Source organism: Anser cygnoides, chromosome 3 (genome assembly GCF_040182565.1).
Source record: "Anser cygnoides isolate HZ-2024a breed goose chromosome 3, Taihu_goose_T2T_genome, whole genome shotgun sequence".
NCBI classification, from domain to species: domain Eukaryota; kingdom Metazoa; phylum Chordata; class Aves; order Anseriformes; family Anatidae; genus Anser; species Anser cygnoides.
Genome location: NC_089875.1, coordinates 85,674,477 through 85,695,999, shown reverse-complemented (window position 1 = coordinate 85,695,999; position 21,523 = coordinate 85,674,477). Strand labels below are relative to the sequence as shown.

General features: G+C 40.2%; 1 protein-coding gene across 2 annotated transcripts in view; it reads right to left on the bottom strand.

The window, feature by feature from the left end:
* The window catches only part of UBE3D (ubiquitin protein ligase E3D), an 81,990-nt gene that overhangs the window by 7,449 nt on the left and 53,018 nt on the right, over nt 1-21,523 (bottom strand). Inside the window, exon 10 of one of the 2 annotated variants that reach the window (XR_010830488.1) lies at nt 16,695-16,782. The exons of the other annotated variant lie outside the window; for it this stretch is intronic. The gene's annotated coding sequence lies outside the window, so the exon portion shown is untranslated. The remainder of the gene's footprint in view (nt 1-16,694; nt 16,783-21,523) is intronic. 2 annotated transcript variants of the gene reach the window in all.

Sequence of the window (21,523 nt, the reverse complement as noted above, 5' to 3'; positions counted from 1 at the left end):
AACATTTGGGTGAATGCACTCGATGCTGAATTAGGCATCCAGTCATGGAGTCAAACATTGAGAAGTAACAGGTGGAAGTAAAAAGTTGTAATTTCCGAAAATATTTGAAAAGCTGCAAAGACCCGATGAACTTGGGAGATAAAAGAAGATGGTTCCAGATGGCAGAAGCTGCTGGAAAGAAATCTGCTCTACCCGAAATGGTAACACTGGGCAAACAGGCAAAGCGGATGACTGGTGTAAGAGAAGCAGAAGCATTACTAAAGGCAGCTAAACAATAAATTTTAAAGAAATGCAATCTGCAAATCCACTGCATACAATCTATTTTGTGGAGCTGACAATAGATGGAGGAAATGCAGCAATAGGAGAAAATTATTTTCTCAGCTAAGAAAAGGAAAAGCAGTTCAATCTTTCAGTCAGCTGCAAGAAATAGAAGCCAGATCCTTATTTCATCAAAACAGGAAAACAACAACCCATATCTCACAAGATGTATTCGTATGCTTTCACACAAGTTCAAAACTGTTCTTATGTTTGTATTCCCTTTAAAGGAGACCAAGAAAACTATGCATAAATAAAGATCCCTGTGTATGTCTCTAAAAGCTGGAGAAAGTATTATTTCTAATACCTATGTTTCTCCCAATAGTTAAACAAAAGTAGGTAGAAGATATACAACGGAATTTCTCTTCAGTATCAGAGAGGGAATTGTACTTCTGTCTGCTCCTACATAATTATAAAGGAAAATATTGAGTTGAATGTAGCTTCATGTGCTTCAGTTTCAGCAGCAGATAATGAACCTGCTACACCTACGAATGCTTTCTGAAATATGATTGCTCTGGTTTTGCTTTTCCATTGCACACTGAAGAATTAAACCCTACCACCAGGCTCGAGTCTGAGGGTTAAATGTGTAAAAGACACTTTATGTTCGTCATTTTCTTTGAACATTAGACCAATTTTAAAATGCTACCATACGTAGTTCATAACACTACATTATGTTTTAGAGGAAGGCAATTTACATGGCAATCTTAAATGTTATCTATAGCAAGTAGATGATTGGTACATAAACAAATTCCCATGCTTTAGTCCTGCACATGTGCTAGTATGAAATCAAGCATGATTGAATGACTGCAGGGGAAACTTTGATTACATGCCAGTGAAGCTACAGCCTACAATTAACATCAAATGTTGTATTCATTACCGCTCTGAACTGACAGGTAATCAGGTAATGCCATGCCATACACACGCAAAGGAACTGAAAAATCCTTCCTGAGAAGCAGTGGGCAGCTGCAGGCAGATCCCTGCTCCTAGATCCAGCTGTGCTGGTGGAAGAAATTAACTTCACAAGTTCAGTGCTATCCCTCTGCCACGGGTTACTGTTCCTCTCTCCCTGCAAAAGGCCATTTCGAGCTTTCTACTTAGTGTCTGGTGAAATCAGACTATTAAGCTAAACTCTGGTCCATGCTAACCTGATTGATTTATCCTAGAAACAAGAAAGAGAGGGCCTGCACAAACAATTCTGCTGGCAGACTGCAGGGAAGAGGCTAAGCTCCGGTGGGAACAACAGTGAAAAGCTAAGAATAGCATTTTCTTCCACATGTGCCACTGGATTTTGAAGATAACACTTGTTCAAAGCCTCAGACCAAAGACTAATTCAGACAGATTTGTACTGCCACAAAAGCTAGCTCTAAGTGTTACAGCTTAACCCTTAATAATTACAGCTAATACAACCGTTTGGGTGGTTGCAGTGCAATCAAGATGTCCTGTATGTAGAATACACTACTACCTTGAAACAGGAATCAGAGCGAGTGAAATAAACACATTTATGAGTACAATTGAGCCTACATGTACTATAAAAACCATGCACTTAACAGCATGCTGGTACTACTACAACAATAGCATGCATAAACATGTAGACAAGGCCATAATTCTGCCAGATACATTTCTCACTGCTGTAAAACAAAGATCAAGGGGTGGGAGGATTCAAGCATCTGCACCATGTCCAGGTCACAGCTCTATAAACACCTGGTGTCTGATAAACTCAGCTCGAAGTTTGGTGTTCCCATACCTGCTAACAAGAGACAGGAGTCAGAAGAATACTGCCTTCTGTGAGGCACAACAGTGTTTTTCTGATTTCTGCACCACCACCAGAAGCTGCTACATCCAGTAGCTGTTACCATTACCTTGTGGACTAACAGCTATTGGCAATGTCTGATTTTAATAATCACACTGAAACTTAAGAATTCGCCTGCCTGTCCATATCGCACAGTTTACGTATTGGTGCTCACCTAAATGTTAGGGACCGAGTCTGCTGATGCACAAATACCTGTTCCAGAAATGTTTTGGCACCAGTGTGAATGACTGGACACAAAGCAGATGGCACCAGATAAGCAGAGACTTGAAAGAATATTAACTGCTATATTTGCACTCGCCCCCACTGAATCCACAGACCCATAAAAAAGCAGCTGTCTTTTCCAGACTGAATGCTACCAAGCTGTTGCATATTATCCCTACATCTCTGAGGCTGCTCCTGGGAAGGACAAAGGCATTTTTAGACTCAAATTTGTGAGGAATACATAGAAGAAGGAGAACGACAACACAGGAGACAGAGATGCCCCTACCTAAACCCCACTGTAGGGTTTACTTGCCTCAAGGCAGCCTCCTGGTAGCCTGGAAGCTCTCTGGCTGTACTCCATCTGCAAAATTGCCCTCCACTGCAATGATGTTTTATTCGCTTTTTATTACATTGCAAGCTCTGGAGACGAGAGCTGAACATCACATCACTGTGTGTGGCTGTTTCCCTTATGCCACACAGGTCATATTAGACTTGGCCAATCTAATATCCCCTCCACATCCCATCAATGGCAGCCACTTACCAGAACCTTTCGTAAATAATTGTTTCAGGTCCTTTCTCGTAGTGTTTTATATAGTTACCCTTCCTTGACTCAGTAAACTGAAGAACCACCAGTCTGTCCTCATAGCAGCTGAACTTCACACTCCTAAGCTGGTAAGTCTTAAATACTTTACTACAAAAACAAACAATTTCAAACAAAAATATCAACAGAGGGATGCGACTTTCTGCAAAGGTCACTAAAACAGTATTATAGATTGACTGAACAGATACAGTTGGACAAACTGAGTTTCAAATATTTCAACACATAAGAAGATACAAAATCAAGGGTCAGTATAAAAAGCTTTCATGCCTCACTGTTATGCTTGAATTCCAGATTACCCTCTGTGGGCAGATTACCCTCAGGTGCGCAGCTGAGCTCCACCACAACCACTCTCTCACTCCACCTCCTCAAAGGGAAAGAGAGGGAGAAAATACAATGAGAAGGGCTCAAGGGTTGAGATAAGGACAGGGAGATCACTCAGCAGTTATCGTCACGGGCAAAACAGACTCACCATAGGGAGATTAGTAAAATTTATTGCCTATTACTAACAAGCTAGAGAAGTGAGAAACAAAGGAAAGAAACCAAAACCACCTTCCCTCCACCCACCCTTTTCTACATCCTCCCCAACTGGCACAGGGGAACGGGGACTTGGGGCTGTGGTCAGTCTATAGCACGTCGTCTCCGCCGCTCCTTCAGGGTCCCTCCCTGCCCCTGCTCCACGCGGGGTCCCTCCCACGGGATGCCGTCCTGCCCGAACTGAGCCTGCGGGGGCTGCCCACGGGCAGCAGCTCTCCAAGAACTGCTCCCACACGGCTCCGTACCACGGGGTCCATCCCCCAGGAGCAAACTGCTCCAGCACGGGTCCCCCACGGGCGGCAGCTCCCCCCAGACCCCCTGCTCCTGCGTGGGCTCCTCTCCACGGGCTGCAGCTCCGGCCCGGGGCCTGCTCCTGCGGGGGCTCTCCATGGGCCGCAGCCTCCTCCAGGCCACATCCACCTGCTCCACCGGGGGCTCCTCCACGGGCTGCAGCGTGGAGATCTGCTCCGTGTGGGACCCGTGGGCTGCAGGGGGACAGCCTGCTCCACCAGGGGCCTCTCCACAGGCTGCAGAGGAACTGCTGCTCTGGTGCCTGTAGCACCTCTTCCCATTCCTCCTTCATTGGCTTTGGTGTCTGCAAGGCTGTTTCTCACTCCTCTGTCTCTCCCAGCTGCTGTTGTGCAGCAGTTTTTTTTTCCCTTTGTTAAAACTGCTCTCCCAGAGGCCCACCCAGCATTGCTCCCTGGCTTGGCACAGGCCAGCATCGGGTCCCTTTTGAAGCCAGCTCTGATCTGACATGGGGCAGTTGCTGGGCTCTGCTCACAAAGGCCACCTCTGTAGCCCCCCACTACCAATACCCTGACACGTAAACCCAATACACCCTTCACATGCAGCACTGTGCTTCACAGAACCATGTGGTGATGGCAATAATAAAGTCAATGGAAGCAGAGGTGGAAGGACTGTGTTATCCTGACAAGTTAAAACCTTTGGGTTGTGGTGTAAAGGAACATGGAAAGGCAATTTTTGCAATCTGACCTGCTGACCCCCATGGGGTTCAGATTTGGGTATGGAGAAGAGGACATTTCATGAAGGACTCTTATCTGTTCAACTTCCCAGGAGTTCAAGGTCATCCTTTTATATATATGCAAAGAATTTCTCATTGTAAAAAGAAGCAGTTTCAAGCAGCTGTAAGTCTTACAAGAAACATATTTTTGGTCTGCGGTACATTACCACAGAAGTACAAAGAAACACAGGTGGCAATGAAAGTCTGTGATTCTATGAAAGCTGGGGAAAACAGCCATCAGTAGACCTATCATCTAAACAGCCAAATTCCCCAGTGCTTCAAGGAGAAGGCTGGGGAAGGGCAACTCCTCTCCTGTACAGTGTGAAAGGCACTGCAGATCTATGCGTTTTTGAGTCTTCATTGAAGAAAGAAACTTATTAGGAGAATGTCACCCTGAGAAATCGCTTTCTTCTTCTGTCCATGCTGGGAAAAGATAAAATATAACCAAAACAACCAACTAGAAAGGGAAGTAGATTCATTTCATTCAATTGCTCATAGAATTAATTGTAACCAAATTACGGATTTATTTTTTAAATATGATTTCTCAATCTGGTAATGCCCCTTCAGGTTTTACAAAATAAACCCTCTATAAATCAGCACACATTCTTTCTCCTAATCCCTCCTAAAAGTATTAATTTCTTTTAGGAATGAAGCTAGATTTGAAATGTGACAGAGATAAATGAGAAAAAGTAAGAGATTCCTGTGAAGTCCTAGGCTGTGCATGTGCACTGCAGGCTATCTTTCTGCTAACAGAACAGTTGCATGCTGAAGCTTGCCCAAGCTTTAGAGGGAAATCTATAAGCAGCTGCAAAAACAGTAGAAAATAAATCTCTGGATGTTTTATTTTATATGAAGACAACCAATCTTTTTTTTTTAGATCAAGTAGGTATTTGTGTGGAAATATATACATATATATGCATTTATAAGTGGAGAATGTTATTTAATCTTTTATTTACATCTAGATATGAGAAGCCCTGAAAATTCATGGCTTTGTCTACTGCCAAGCCTTCTTTATTAGCCTACACTGCTTTCATTTCTGCTGTGGACATTACTATTTGTGGTACCCAGCATTAATACAGCTGCAGAAACAGCAGTATTATTTACCTTTGTTAGCTTTAAATACAGTCTCTCTATTGCATGCAAACCACAGTAGGGGATGGAACTTAGTACTAATATTGCACTGCAATTACTGATCCAAATCTAACTGTGATACAAAACCCACGGAATTTAAGATTCTCTTAGTCAACACCAGATGATGTTTAGTTTTTACTATAGCAATTACCATGCAGAACATCAAGCCTTAGCTAAGTAGGCAATCCAAGCAGCATATTTTTCTGCATCAAGTGGTTATAACTGCTGTAGAGAAGACATTTATTTAAGTACGCGCATGTATGGGCAGTTGGGAGACACAGGATAACCTAAAACAAACAAGGCACTGCAAGCTGCTGTGTCAATTTACAGCGTGCTAGTTACATCCTAAAGCTAGAGACACGTGAAGAGATTAATCCTTGGCAAACCAAACCGGAGCATATGCTGCAGCTCCTAAAAACTTTCTACCTTCGCAAAATAGCGTTGAAGAAGGTGGCCTAAGAGGAGGTCGTGTCTGCCACCCTTCCCAAGACCTGCGCTCTAATGCACAGCCAGTCCTTTCACACTTCCAAACACACAGCCTGCTGCCACGGCACAAATTGCTTCAGGTCAATTTCCTGAAAGTCATTTCAATCTAAGGCTCTGCCATGCTTTTGCACTTCTCTGCCAAACACAAAGATTTCTTTGCACTCTTGAGAATCTGTTTCAACTGACCAGTATCACCCATACCAAAGCATGGCTTTATTTTCCCCAGAAAAGGAAGGGAGAGGCACGCTGTTTCTACTGCAGTATCCAGCAACTGCAGCTCTTACAGTATTTAAGCAATGAGGAAAAAAATGAAAAAGCCCTGAACAAGGCACTAGGGAATAGTATGTCATCTTTTGAAAGAAAGGACCAGACAGAGATATGTGGATTTATTTTCATGACCTAGAACCAACTGTGTTGTACCTAATTCCAAGCGGACTAAGCAGGGCCACCTAAGTGGCAACACAATCTCTACATTATCAATAAGAAGATAGTATTATTCATGGTAGATATTCCATTGTTTTCTTGGTTAATATGTTAACATTATAATAATAGAATCATTTAGTTTGGAAAAGACCCTTAAGATCATCAAGTCCAACCATCAGCCTAACACTATCAAGTCTACCACTAGCCATGTCCCTAAGTGCCATCTCCACGAATCGCTTAAATACTTCCAGGGATGGTGACTCCACCACTTCCCAGGGGATATTAACCATATTACTAACATCATGTTAATATGTTTTAAATCTATTCTTTTTCCTTGGAAGGCTTCATTTGAAGTACAACTTATAAAATATAACCCTATACTAGTGATATGCCAGCTGTAAAAAGGTCTAAGTGTCCTTAGTCACAATAATTAAAAACATGGCATTGTGACTTACTCCTCTAAAAAACACGATGAACACCCTAATGGTCTACACAACAGCTGCAGAAACCTTACATCATACACAGTATGATCAGATTCCCTCTCCCAAAAGTGAGCTGACGGTATGAAGCATGTCAGGTGTGAGATCAGAGATCAGCACGCTGTGCACTTATTCTTTCAAGGAGATGCTGGTTTACACAGGTGTGTGATGTTCTGGCCATTCGCATGGCTCTTGCTCTAAACTAGATGCCATTTGTGATATCTTCTGCACATAATTTATAAAGCATCTTATCTCAACCAAATATCCTGTTTCTTGTATTTCAATCCTATTATGCCTTTAAGGGAGGAAAGTGCTCACAAATGTGAAAGAGAAGCATTGGTTTTAGTTCTTTACTACATAATAATAACTGTGGCTAGACTCTCAGCTGGCATTTGTCTCCTTTCTTCCTCTCCTTGTCCTGAACCCTTTAGCCATGAAGTACTGTGGAACACACTAAAACAGGACAGTGACTTAGGCATTCTGCATCTTCCAAATCAGAGAAAAAAAAGTCTTTTTCCAGCTCAAATTCTTCCTTCACCATCAACTAACATTTCCTATATTAATCTCTAATATCGAACCACATTAGCTCAGATATTCTCTCCTCACAATCTTCCTATTTCTAACCACTACCCCCAACATTTTTCTCCTCGCACAAATCAATTCTGCTACCCTAAACCCACACAATACTCTTTTTATCAGGATTTACCTCCAACCTGTGCTATTGCTCAAATACTAGAGTAGGAGACAAGTGCCCACGCAGTCTTGATCATACTGTTTCCCTAGGAAAAGGGAGATTACAAGAAAACCCACAATTATTTGCATCTCAGTACCAGCAGCAGGTGACATTCACAAGCCAGAATCCCCTTCAGGGCCTGGCTGGAGATGCCTGTTTCTTGCTTGTGTTTCCTGTCTCTGTTCTTGCCTTTTTCCCTGAACAGAACAAAAATAGCTGGCTAAGATTATTTAGATTCTAGAAGTAACATGGTGAAAAGCTAAAGAGAATAAGGAGCTTAACTGGAAGCACAGCAACAAAGGAGGAGAGAGCTGGACATCTTGCTAAATATCAAAATGTAGACAAGTATTTACACTAAATAAAACATATGTAAATGGTGTGGTGCATAATCAAGACTATCATACAGGTTTCAACTTAATGATTTTGGTTTCCTCATTCCTACAGGTCTCAGTGTAACAGCAATACAGTCAGCTTGCATAAGTAAGACACCAGAGCCATTAGTGCTGTATGTCCACGTATTTTTGAATTTTAATTTAATGAAAATCTTCCCTTCCCTCTTTATCCTCACCCAGCTACTTCCTAACACAACCTTCCCATGCCTTACACCAACACACAACAGAAATCCCAACAGACAGGTAAAACTCATATGATAAACTATGGAATAGCACCGGAGGTTACCTGTTCCATCTTCAAACTGTCAGGAAAAGGTCTATTGAAAACTACTGTGGCAAAGTGCTTTAAAAGTAAGGAGGCAACAAAGAAACAAAGCCAACCGCTTCTGCTTAATATTCCACCTGCTGATAGCCTGGTGAGAGAAGTTCCAGTATATTTCTGCTTTAGTCTCTAAACCGTTTCATTTATATCCCAAAAGAAAATGTGCCAAGGCCTGAAAGCTAAGTAACGGTCTACTATCTTCATCTCCTGCAATGTTTTAGACTTAGTGATGCCAACAAAACCAGCACACAGACATAAACAGAGTTTTTAAGAGTCTCTCTTACCAAAGGCTACATGAGCAGAGCACGCTGTGATGCAATGGTGAAACCGTGTCACACATACAGCACTGCCACAGCGCACGGCATTGCCATCTCCTGTGTGTGCATCCATTTCTTAACACACCAAACCCAGACACTACTTGAAATACCATTTGAAACACCGGGAAGGTGCAGGGAAGACGCATGATACAGAATGGATGCATTACAGATGCTTTTAATGAGAGATGCTTGGTTATGTGCTCATATTTACATGGAATGAATGTAGTCCAAACAGTAAATCTACCACAACCCACAAGAACGAGGTAGAGGAGACTAAAGGAGAATGTGACGCTCTTGAGTAAAACTTTGAAACTGGATTGTTTGAACAGGTGTCTTCATTGAGTTATTTTTTGAAAACCTTCCAGAAAAAAAAAAAAAAGTAAGTTTCAAAAATTAGCTGCTTAAATTCTCTCTTTGCTTCCTGGCAGTTAAAGCTGGAATGAGAATAAATACTTCCCTGCATGAGGTATGAGGATTAATTAGTTTGTGCATATAAAGGTGTATATAAGTATCAACTACTATTTTATTTTTAACACCTTATTGAGACTACTGCATTCTTACCCCTGAGTTCAGATTTTGGCAAGAGATTAGGATTGAGTTAAAATGGGAACAGGTGTTTGGAAGATGATATGGCGGCAATAAAAACACTAACTGAGAAAATGAAGGGAAGAATAATTTAAATGTGGCATTTGTTGGTATCCTGTGAAATATAGAGGGACCCAAACACAACCACGAAGTCAAAATAACTATGGGATATCTAGGAAGACATCTGTACCAGATTCTTTCCTATGCTGGCTTTTGGTCTCTCTGGTCACCCTTTTCCTCCAGGATCTCATGATGCCTGTTAAAAGACTAGACAATCAATAAACAACAATTTCACTGTTTAATGCTGGTTGGGTAATAAAACATTTTCAAAGCCTCAAAATGATTTAGGAGTTTAAGACCGCTATCAGTGAGATCTGAGCTCCTAAATTATATCAGGCATTTTTACAGTGAGGATCTCTGGCCCCAGATATCCCTACAACCATTACTAGGTCAAAATGATTTCTCTTTCCAGGGATCAAGCAAATTCTTTTGCCAGCTGCAGTCAGAAGAAAAGTCAAAACTAACTATTTTGACAATCAAACTCATGAAAACAGATGTTTTTGCAAGAAAAAAAAAATTTACTGACCTCCCTTGAAGTTTCATAATGAAAGACAATATTCACCATCTTCAGAGTATCCTTCCCTCAACAATAAGCAAGATAATTAAAGATAAAAGCTTTTAAGTGTTTCTCTGTTTTGTTTCGCTTTAAAGCAGACTATGGTCAAACCCAAATCCTGCAAGTTACGCTTGCTGGCATTAAGAGGTACTAATAATTTCATACAACCATAAAAGCAGATAAAGCAATGATTTTGAAAAGCAAAAGATTTATGGGGGAAGGTGTTGCAAAATGTATGGAGTTTAGTATTACTTTGTTCACTGCTATTCCCCACGCCTGTTTCTTGTAAGTCTAGGATATTATGTAGAAAATAAATAAATTTTAACTAAGGAGATATAGGCAAGCCTGCCTGTCTGCAGCAAGGGTTCTCAGCTATAGGAACTCACAGCACTGTTGACTCTCCAAGTCAGAGCTTAGAATGAGAATATCATAAGAATTTAAATTGGTTGTATAGACTGTATTAGTCCCTTATGTCTTTCAACATTAAAAAGCTTTCCTGTGGCCTATGGAACTACTGACTGAAAAATGTAGTAACCTAATTTGTGGATGCTACGTGTTTTTGTTTCTGGTATTAAATGATGTTTGCATTTTAATAAGGTTTAATACAATTACCTATGACTTCAGTATGTTTAAGGTGCATCCCTTCTAAGTATTTCTTGTCAGTAGGCACCTATGAGAGAACTAGTCTATTAAATTAGCAAGACGTTAAGGAAGGTTTTTAAATGACAGATGACAAAGGATTCTCTTCAAAAAGAATACCGAAGAATACAATTTTGACCCAACACAAAATCACACCTCATTTGGATTCTGACAACCTTATCAACAATAACGGCATCATTCAGAAGCTGAACTTGGCCCATTATCATTGATTCTGCATATACTTTTGAACAACTCTGAACAGCTCCCCTTAACTCAGTTGTCCAAGGGAGGCGATTAGTCATGTGGTGAAGTGCTTATAGAGCTCAAATCTAGGTTCATAAAAGGCTTATGGATCCCCGCCCCTGACAGGCAACAGATAACTCTGAATACTTACTCTCCATTGAGACAGAATCGGAGAATTTTGATGAATGATCAGCTAATGATTATTTCTGAAACCACTGGATGAAAATGAATTGGTCTTTCAAAATGAAAAGCTGTGCAAGGAACCTAAGAGATTTTATGACAGGGCTTGACTAACTGATGATACATGACAAGTTACCTGCAATAGCAGAGGACTACACTTGATAACACACACGAGTTCCGTGCAGTCCTTGCCACAAACCACACCAACTACTTCAAGCCTCCGCAGTCAAAATTGATCACAAAAGCAAGGACAAAGATGGTCTTTTAATCAGATTCCCATGTCATCCTGTTAACACAGCACTAACAGTGGGAAATGCAAGCTAATGTTCTCCAAGCAGACTTAAGATGAACCTCGCTGTCTTGCATAGGGACAATAACTTCCAGTGTAGGAGCAGGAGTGACCTGCCAGTACAATGATCTTTGACATACCCTAGCATTAAGTCAGAAGATTTTGAGTCTCAGAACACTGGTGTCCTTCCTTCTCAATATACCACCACTATCAAAAATACACACACACCCCAAAAAAAAACCCAGGCATTTAATAATTCAAAAACAAACCTTTCATTCCAAGCATAGCCTTTTTCCTCACCAAAAGAAGTGCCAAAGATTATACAAAGACCCTGAGGTCTTCACTAATTTTTAATAATAATTGCCATACAATTGCAATTTATGCAATGAGCAAATGCTCTTGTAAACTTCCTCTCCCCGCCTGCGTTGACCCAGCTGTTTGGACAGCTGTGCAGTCACTGGATAACACAGAAGGAGCAGAGGGAAGAGACAAGATGACAAGAACAGGAGGCCAAGAGAGACGGAAGGGCTACCTTAAACCAGATCAAATAGTTTGCTGCTGAATATAAAACTACTTCCATAGGTAACAAAGCAACTGGAGCTAACGCACGTCATTAAAATACTCAAAATAAAGCTGTAGGCAATGTCATGTGAATGAACACTGAATGGACATGGTACTAAAATATCTGGAAATACATCCTGAAGCAGCATGTACTGTAGACAACTTTTATCGTCATTCAGCCGTATCCAACTAAGTCCAATAAGCAATTCAGAAGACAGCTTTCTCTAGTATATCACATTCTGCTACTTGTCAAAGTTATTTTCATATCTGATTCATTATGGAAAATATAGGTAAATGATCCTGTTCATCTTCCCTGATCTCCAAGAGATGCTGACTAGAAAACCCGAGCCTTTGCGCTCTCCAAATCTCTCTGCTATTTCTTCTAAACGGTGTTGAGATCACACCCTTCGGGAGGTGCAATGCAAAAAATAAAAGAAGCAAACAAACAAACCAAAAAATCAAGTATTTACATATATTTAATCAAAGGCACCAACTCCATTCCCCAAGAAAACCCTTAGAGTTGGATTTCTGAAGTTAAGCACAAGTTCATCTGTACCACTGCTCACCCTCTCTTCCTTTATTACTCTTACTTATCTACTTCATTTCAAAAAGAAACGCAGCAGCCCTTAAACATAGGGCTATGCGTCCATCATGTACCGCAACAGATATTTGCATTGTGATGGAACCAAAGGCCTCAACACGAATGAAATTACAGTCACTAATAGCCACTTCCCTTCACAGATAATTTACACTCCTCACAAACAAACCACTCCTCAGGTAGTCATCTTTTACAGCCTCTCTTTCCTTTCCACATGTGAAATGCTTTGATTAAAATTTGAAAATCATCTCCTCAGATCATGCACTGTGCTTCTAATTTTTCAGCCAAGTGCTATGCACAGCTTTTATCTGTAATATAACAGATTGCCCAAGGACACACAGAACGAGCCATGGGAAGAGTCAGGATTTCCTGCCTCTTAATCCTCCCTCAGACTAGCTCTCTCACATTACTAATTTTAGGGGGACAGCTGGTGGGGGGAAGAGAAGAGAAAGACAGGAAAAAAGATGGAGAGAGGTTTTGTTTGTTTGTTTTGTTTTTACATAAGTAAAAGTGGGTAGCAACAATAGCATGTGCCCACCCCAGAACAGTGAAAAAAATCCTGGGTCCATGAACATACAAGTGGTTGACATGAGTCAACTGTCTCACGGCTCACTTGAACACAACTCAAAACCGTTCTGTGTGTTACACTAGTCTATTTAACTAAGAAAGCTCAAGACCACCTATAATTAGCAGGAGATGAGGAACATTCAAGAGACAAATACAGATCATGCAAAAGTGATGCACCAGCAGCCTGCAAATAATTAATACCCATCCTGATAATGCCACCTACTCCAAAAGGCCACGCAACAGTTCACAAAACCCGTAACATCACAAAAGAACAGGAAGATCATTTTTCATTCCCACAAAAGTAGGTCACCTATCACATTCTGAAAAAGAATCCAAGCAAAAAAACAAATAGATTTTTGAGACAAGTTGTACTCATTTATCATAGCAAAGCACAGCTCACACGGGGGCTTTGGCAGCCCTCTGGCTAACTGGCTGAAATGAGACCAATTTCAAAATAAAAAAGATGTTAAAACAGTTGTGCCAGTAGAAGACGTAACTGCAAACATGTATGTATGGGATATTTAGAGGCTGCTTTACTTGCTGGGATGAGATGACAAGATTACAGAGAGATTACTGCCTACTATACAGGTAACTCAAAATTCATGCATTTTATTACTATCTGTGTTTATAGCAACACCAAGAAGTCTTGTATCCATGCACTCCCCAACTAACCCATAATGAAGAGATCTAGAGCAACATCCAACAGGTACAGCCAACCCTACATTGTGGGAATGGAGATGGTGTCTTTGGGTCCCAGGGATCTCATCAATGTCTATAAATACCTGATGGAGGGAACAAAGAACAGAGAGCCAGGCTCTTCCCAGTAGCATCCATTGGCAGGACAAGAGGCAATGAGCACTAATTTAAACAAACAAACAAAATTCCTTCCAAATACCATAAAACACTTTTTTACTGTGAGGATGGCTGAACGCTGGCACAAGCTGCCAAGTAAAGTTATGGAGTCTCCATCCTCACAGATATTTAAAACCCGACTGTCCTAGGGAACCTGTGCTAGCTGATCCTACTTTAGTCACTTTCCGTGACTCTTTAAATACATTTTTGTTGCATACATTTTTAAAGTAAACAAGCTCATTTAAAAAAGATCAGTCACTAAGGCATCCTTCAAGACAAAGCTTTCCAATGTTTTTGTAAAACCTCAAAACCAGATTTTTTCTTCTCTCAGTCCATGCTCTTTTGGGGATGATTTAGATGGACTGCAAATTCCACTTTCCCTCATCAGCTAGCTCCCTAAGTTTCCCTTTTTACATCAGCTTGTTTCAAACACTTGAAAGATACTTCAGTCAAACAGATAGGGAACACTTCTGAGTTATACATCATCTTATAGCTTTGGTTGATTCCTCCCCCTGCCCCCCTTCATACCCTCTTTTCTTTATATTACAGCATAGCCTGTCCTTCAACTCATAGTTCCCTGCAATCCATATTATTCTCTTCAAGTTTCTTTTTTCCCCTCTTTTTCCTTGGCTTTTTTTCAGCCACTGAATTCTTTCCAGTTTCAGATGAAAATAACGATTAGACTTGATTAGTATGAGACCTTTTCCTGAACCGATAAAAATCTTATCATTCAAAACAACGCTAGCATGATTTCTTTAACAGTGAGATTTTCATGTTCCTTTTCTTCTTTTTAGAAAACACTAATGACCTTCAAGGATAATCAGTTTTCCAGCTTCTTTCTTTCTATTCTTATTCTTATTTTTTAATCCAATTTTACCATCAAGGACAAGTATATATGAACAAATTATACACTGGAGTCATAGCTCCCTTGAGGTATCATTCTGGATTATTGAAGTACAATTATTATAACACATTGGTCTGCTCTAAGACTTCTAAAATACTGTTTAAAACTCCTTCCTTACAGCAAAGCCACTAAAAAATGCTATTAAAACCTAATTCATCTGCTTTGTAAAAATGAACATATTTAGCACTTCACAAAACTCAATGAATGAAAACCAGCATACGTTAGCAGAAATGTAGACAGATGATAATTAAGAATATAGGTAGAAACGGGAAGGATCCCAAAATGGACAGGATCCAAAGTTGACAATCATAGCGTGATCTTAAAACCTGAATAAAATAACCTGCAGTTGCTCAAAATTAAAGGTCGGACTAGATGATCTGAGAGGTCTTTTCCAACCTGAATGATTCTGTTCTCTCAGTTTCATAAGGTAAACACCAAGAACTAGCAAAGAATGAAATCTCACATTTCTATGGGGATAAATTCAATTCAATTGTATTGCACTGAGGGGGGGGGGGGGACAGACGAAAGGTTTGCCTTAGACACTCTCCTGGACTTGTCACACTAAAAGCGTTATCACTTTACAGATAATTTGAACAAATACTTTTATTTACTTTGATCATTTGCCACATTTCACCCACTTGCACCCTGAATTTAAACACTTTATACAAATTCTACTACACTGCATAAACAAATAAACTAAAAAAATGCTAACTATATACTGAACCCCCAGACCCTCATATTCCTTCGTAAGCCAAATTGAATGTGCAATGTAACTGATCCTACCTAACTTTAATTATTTAAAATCACTCATTTTCCTATAACTGACTTTTTAAAACAGGCTCTCTAGTCTTTCAAACCTCAGAAATCATTCCAAATACCTTTTTTTTTTTCACACTACGTATATTTTACATATAGTCATAGATACAAAATCACTGTGTATTACACAAAGTCCAGGTAATGAAAAAATGCTTTGCACTTTTCCTTGTGTTCTGTTTCCCTGACTGAACTTCTTTCCCCAGCCATTAAATACAAACAAAGCTTGTTTAAAAGACAGATCGAAAGACAGAAGGAGAGAAAAGCACAGACCTTGAACACCAGGAGTGAAATTAAATTAGTTAACTGCTAGAAGCATGAAGCGTTAATGAAATAGCACTGGAGAATTTTCTCCTTACGAGGAACATTTATTCAATGTTAATTAAATTCTTTTATTCAAAATCTATATTTACCCAAGCATAAAAATATTACATCATATCAATAGCTGAAGAGTGTAAGCACTACTGCACTAAAAGCATCTTTTTTCCCATCTAGTGGAGTGAAGCCTTTAAATCATTGATATTATTTGAAGTGTTCAAAGAAATGATGGGGACACAACAACAACCCAACCAAACAGAAAAACACCAGAGAAACCTCTGCATGAACCAGAAACCACAGTTATTAATTCATTTGTCTAATGAATAGCTATCAGAGACTAGCTCCAAGCATTTTCTTACAAAGTTCACATCCAATAGTGTTAATGAGGAACTTTCACAGAGCCCACAACAATTATTTCCCTACAATAAATCCAGGTGGCTGGTTTGTTCATTTGCAGTCCAGTTCTGCACCACTGAAACCAAAAAGTTTTGACATTAACTTCGATAGGTTCAGCAGCTGAGTTTCACCAGGGTTTTCTCTAGTTTCTGAGCTACATTTAAAAAAGCAGCATCTCACTTCTGACAGTTCATTTTAACTAAATCACAGGAGCACAGTAAGTTCCAGGTGGAATTGGAGCTATGCTTCATCTTAATCTGGTGTTGTGGATATAACATTGGTGACTGCTAGAGTCCTCACAGGCATTGGTCCAAAAAGCAGACAAACTAGAGAATGGTCTCCTCCTTGTCAAATTTTGGCCTCACCAGTATCCTGGCTCCTCCCAGAAGAGTTCAGAGGAGCACTACACTGCTGGAGCACTTCTCCAGCTCCAGCTCTCCAACAGCATCAGCACTTGAGCAGAAAAAGAAAAAAAAAAAGTGAAATTCTTATTTACTTACATAGATAAATTGCAACCTCTGAAGGTTAGCTACGTGGTATGCAACGTGGATTTAATTTTATTTGGTATTGAATTTCTTCTTAAAAGTCTACATTAAACCCTTCAAACTAAAAGAGTTCTCACCTTGTTCACTGTTACCAGGATTAAGTCTAGATTTTAGAAAGAGCACTATGTGAAGGGGCAGGAAGGGGTAGAAAATAAGAGTAGAGGAGGAAAGTAAAAAAAAATTACAGAATAAAACACATTAAGTTCTACAGATAATATTTGGTTGCATTCTAGATATCACCTTAAAACAGAAAGAGCAGTCCTTAATGGAATATATCCCCAGGATAACCGTGTGGAATAGACACTTTTGATTAATTTAACTAGTCACTAGCTACTGTTCTATAAAAATATAGCTGAAAATGTATTTCCTTTCTGTGGAAGCAGAGAACGCAACCTGAATTAAGAACCGGTGTGTTCAGCAGAAAGTTGTTTCTATGCTGTTCCACAGAAGGATGTAAAGCTCAGTTGTTCACCTCCCAGCCTCAGTTTTTCTACCTTACCCGAAAAGAAGTAAGGTAAATCAGACAACAGTGAGTACTAGAAATTAATTTCTAACCAGTGAAAAGGCATAGATGAATTGCAGGGCTGTCTGCTCATAAGTGGTACAGAAACAAAGTAAAATGGTACATAATAGAAATGAAAAAGTGACATGGAAACACCATTGCAGAAAACCTAAGTAGTCAACAAAGAGGAAAACAAAGCAGTCCTAGAATGTAATGTATTCTGAAAACCTGGTGGATGATGACTGGAACAGACTTTGTACGAAAACATCACAAAGAATAAGCAGCAGGCTCTTTGGTGAGTTAAAACAGAAATCTGTTAGCTAGTCATCCCCCATTACACAATGATAGCCATCTTTTTTGATACAGTAGGACATTTAAATATAAACGCAAAAAGAAATGCATCAAAGACTGGAGCACCAACAGCAAGAAGAATTTCTATCTGAAACTGAATTATGCAGGCAAACAGTTACTGATAATAACCAGAACTCGAGTCAGTGATAGCAATTACAGAAAGTGAAAACATCTGAACAGTGCAATGTCCTGTCTTTTTCAGGGTCACATTTAGGAATAGCAAGCATTCTGAAAGAACTTGTAAGTGGACCGAGCAGCCAACATAGTCTGTAAGATTACAACATTTTTACTTGTACAAGTTTGCAGGCAAGACTATTTTTCATGTAGCCAGAGTGATAAACATTAATCTCTTCTATTTTCCTTGTAAAATTCAAGCTTACTAAAAGCAACAGAATTTAGCTCCCCAGCTTGTTTTATCAATTCACAATGCCAAAACTCACAAAAATAATGAAGACTGAGAACTGACCTGTTAAGACAGTCTCTTCCTCTATAGCCTATGCTTTTATAATTTACGTTAATGATATGGAAAATATTTTTATATTTATTTTCCATCAGGCAGAATCATTTCCTATTTCCCTTGTCAAGCTGCTGGGAGACCGATAGAGAAACATTAACCAGAAAGCCTGGCGGAAGTCCAAGCAGCACTCCCATTCTGCCCACCCGACGACGCTCCCTGTGATCTCACTTGGCTAGTGCCTTGTCGGATTCCTGCAAGTTTTCCTACGTGCTGCGAAATGGTTGCCAGGTTTCACCTCAAGGCATTAACAGCTTGCCGTTGAAGGCTAAATGATTGCTGCATCTCAGTAGGCTGTGTTAATACCTACATACCCTTGTGCCCTTCTCTTTCTTCTTCCTGTAGAGTATTCCAAGTCGTATTTTGGGAGCACTGTGAAATGTACACGCCGAGATACTTCCTCGCACGCCCATGTGTAGAGCCGCTTCCTTCAATTCAGAAGTAGTGGGGCTGCAGTACAAACAAGTATTTGCACAACTGATCTTTCTTACTGGTCAAAACAGCAAGCGACGTAGAGACGATGGAAATAGTCCTGCTCTCTCTGAGGTCTGTCAGAATTTGGCTGGTTTATGTCAATGGAAACAGCAGCAGCCTACTGCTTTTCTCTTCCATATTCCTTCATGTTTTACCCTGCCTCTGGACAGACAGCTACTTGACCTCCCCCCACATCCACATTTCTTCCTATTCTAGCTTTCAAAATCTCTAAACTTAAAGTTTTCCTCCCTAACAAGCAAGAGCTTTCAAGCACTACCATTTGTCACCAGCCATCAAGCACGGACCAGAGACCTATGATTTAAGCACACAGACTCAGAGCCCAGCACTCCCTACTGACATCGCAACAGAATGATGGACTTGTATTTCCGAGAGAAGGCAAACCGTATGTTTCTCTATGGGGGCATTACTGACTTCTTAACCAAAAGATCCATTCCAGACTCATTTTCAACTGACAATAAAAAAGGAGAGCTTAACAACCCTCTTCCTTTTCGTCCACCACGTACTTTATCATAGTCAAGTCATCGATTCAATTATTACAGTCTGGCTTTGCAGACTTCTGTATATTTGCCCATTTGTCTCCTTGAAGACATCATTACCATTTCCAGCTCTTCAACACATAACACTGCTCAACTGCTCTGAGTGCCTTGGCAAGATGCCCTGCCTGCTAATACAATGCTAGGACTTAGTGACATCCTCTTTCAGGATCCCTCTGAATTTTGTAATCTGTGATAATACACAGCCTACAGCTGCAATCTGGTAAGACCGAGTCCATCTATTTTTAAAGCACCTGTAAACCCACTAAGAAGCAACCTTATAAATGCATCTCAGATTTCTTCTGGGCTTCTTAAGTAGTTTCAAAACTTCCATCCAGACTCTTAAAGGAAATGAACAGCATCACAGCTTTCCATAACAATACCCATTCACAAAGCACACAGCATAATAACATGAAACCTTAAGGAAAAAAATTTCCATTATAGAATCGCTGTTGTCCAGTGACTCAGTATTATTTTCAAGACAACAGCTGACTGCCTAGCTCTGTGCAGCTGATAACTAGATTTCTGTACCTTGTTTGCTGGGAGACTGGAACTTACTCCTCACTCAAGTCAATCCGTTAATTACGAACTGCACAGAGCTAAGACTAACTTGGATAAATCAAAGTTTTGGAGGGAAGCAGCTCAGAAGAATTACCTATAAACTACACCAAACACATACAGCATTATTTGATCTTACATGGGTCTAAACATTTCTTTTGAGCAGAGCCTGTTTCTCAGTCAGAAGGGTGACACTCTCAGTTAATACAGAAAAACAGATGTTCTCGAAATGTATCAGGCCTCCCATATAAAGACTCTTCTTTAGGTATATATTCAGGTACATAAACAGAGGTATTTGGCTGATCTCATTTCATAACACTTTCCTGATAAACACTCTGGGCATTTGGTGCCTGTTCATGAAGAACATCAACCCTCAGTTTCTGTCTAATAGGACTTCATGGACACAGTGGATAATTAACACCTAAGCAAACAGCTACACTTTTAGAATTCAAAATGAGTTGGGAAAATCAGACCTTCCACAATAGAAGCCAAAAGGAAATAAAATGAATGGTATTAATCAAGACACTTTCAATCCTGATTAGTTCCATCTTCACCCCGTTTGAGGAGTTGATAAGATGGGCCGTACCAGGCTATCTAAATTAGATTTCTGTAATCAATTGTGCATTCGCGTCTAAATGGCTAATAACATATCTGAGCACATTTTCTAAGAAAACTACAATGAAATGCATCACCAGATGCTGATATTACACTTCATCCCTTAGGTCTTTTTTCTCCGTATGCAAGCGAATACTTAGTTTTTAAGAAGCCCACCCAGGTGTTTGTTGCTGGAGTCTAGATGGAGAGAATTGCATGCAAATGAACTGATTCCTCAGGCAGATCTTCCCTCTCAAGCAGCAGGGAACTGTATTTCCAGAAGAGGCAATTGCCTCTGTACTACACGTACACTGCCTCTCACCAGGAGCTCATGATTTTTGTAATTAAACCTACTTCTGCTTATGATATGCCCAGATTCGCCCTCTCTGATTTCTTCTGTAGTGGTGAACAGGCGTGGAAGAAACAGATGACAAATTCTGAATCTCAGGTTAGGAGATTTAGGTCCTGACTCTCCACCACAGAGCACTGAAGCAACCACAAAATTTTATGCTTCCAGCAGTAAGCTCAGCCTGCATTTTTCCCATTCAGTGTTTCAGCTTAGGTTTAGATGTGATCGAGTTTGTTTGGTTTCTGGCTGATAGAAACGGGCAACTCCTTTCCATTAAAGGAAGTGCAGCCACACCACACATTAGATAAGTGGGATAATACCTTCCCGTCAGCATCTCCACAGCAGCACCAGATGTCATAACGCCAAAGTGCAGAAACGCATGCCTGCCTGTCCTGCAGCTACGGATTAGTCACATCAAGGACACAGAGGGGAGGTAAAAGACATAGCTCAACACGCCCCTGCAAATGGAGAACATCCATGCCAAACAGTTCTCAGATACGAGACATTGTTTTACTAGTTTATGCAGAATCAATAGTGGGAATGGTTTTTAGTTATGGTTCAACAAAGACTTCAAAATAGTAATTACAGTTCAAGAAAAGAATTGTTCTATTTCAGCTTGAGACCCTGAGAGTGAACATTAAAAAAAGGAGAGAGTCCCGGTGTTGAAGAAGTACCACAGACTGCTCTAGAGATACTTTTGAAAAGGTAGCTTACAGTGATCACCGATAACCTGGGTGGTATGATAAAAATCAC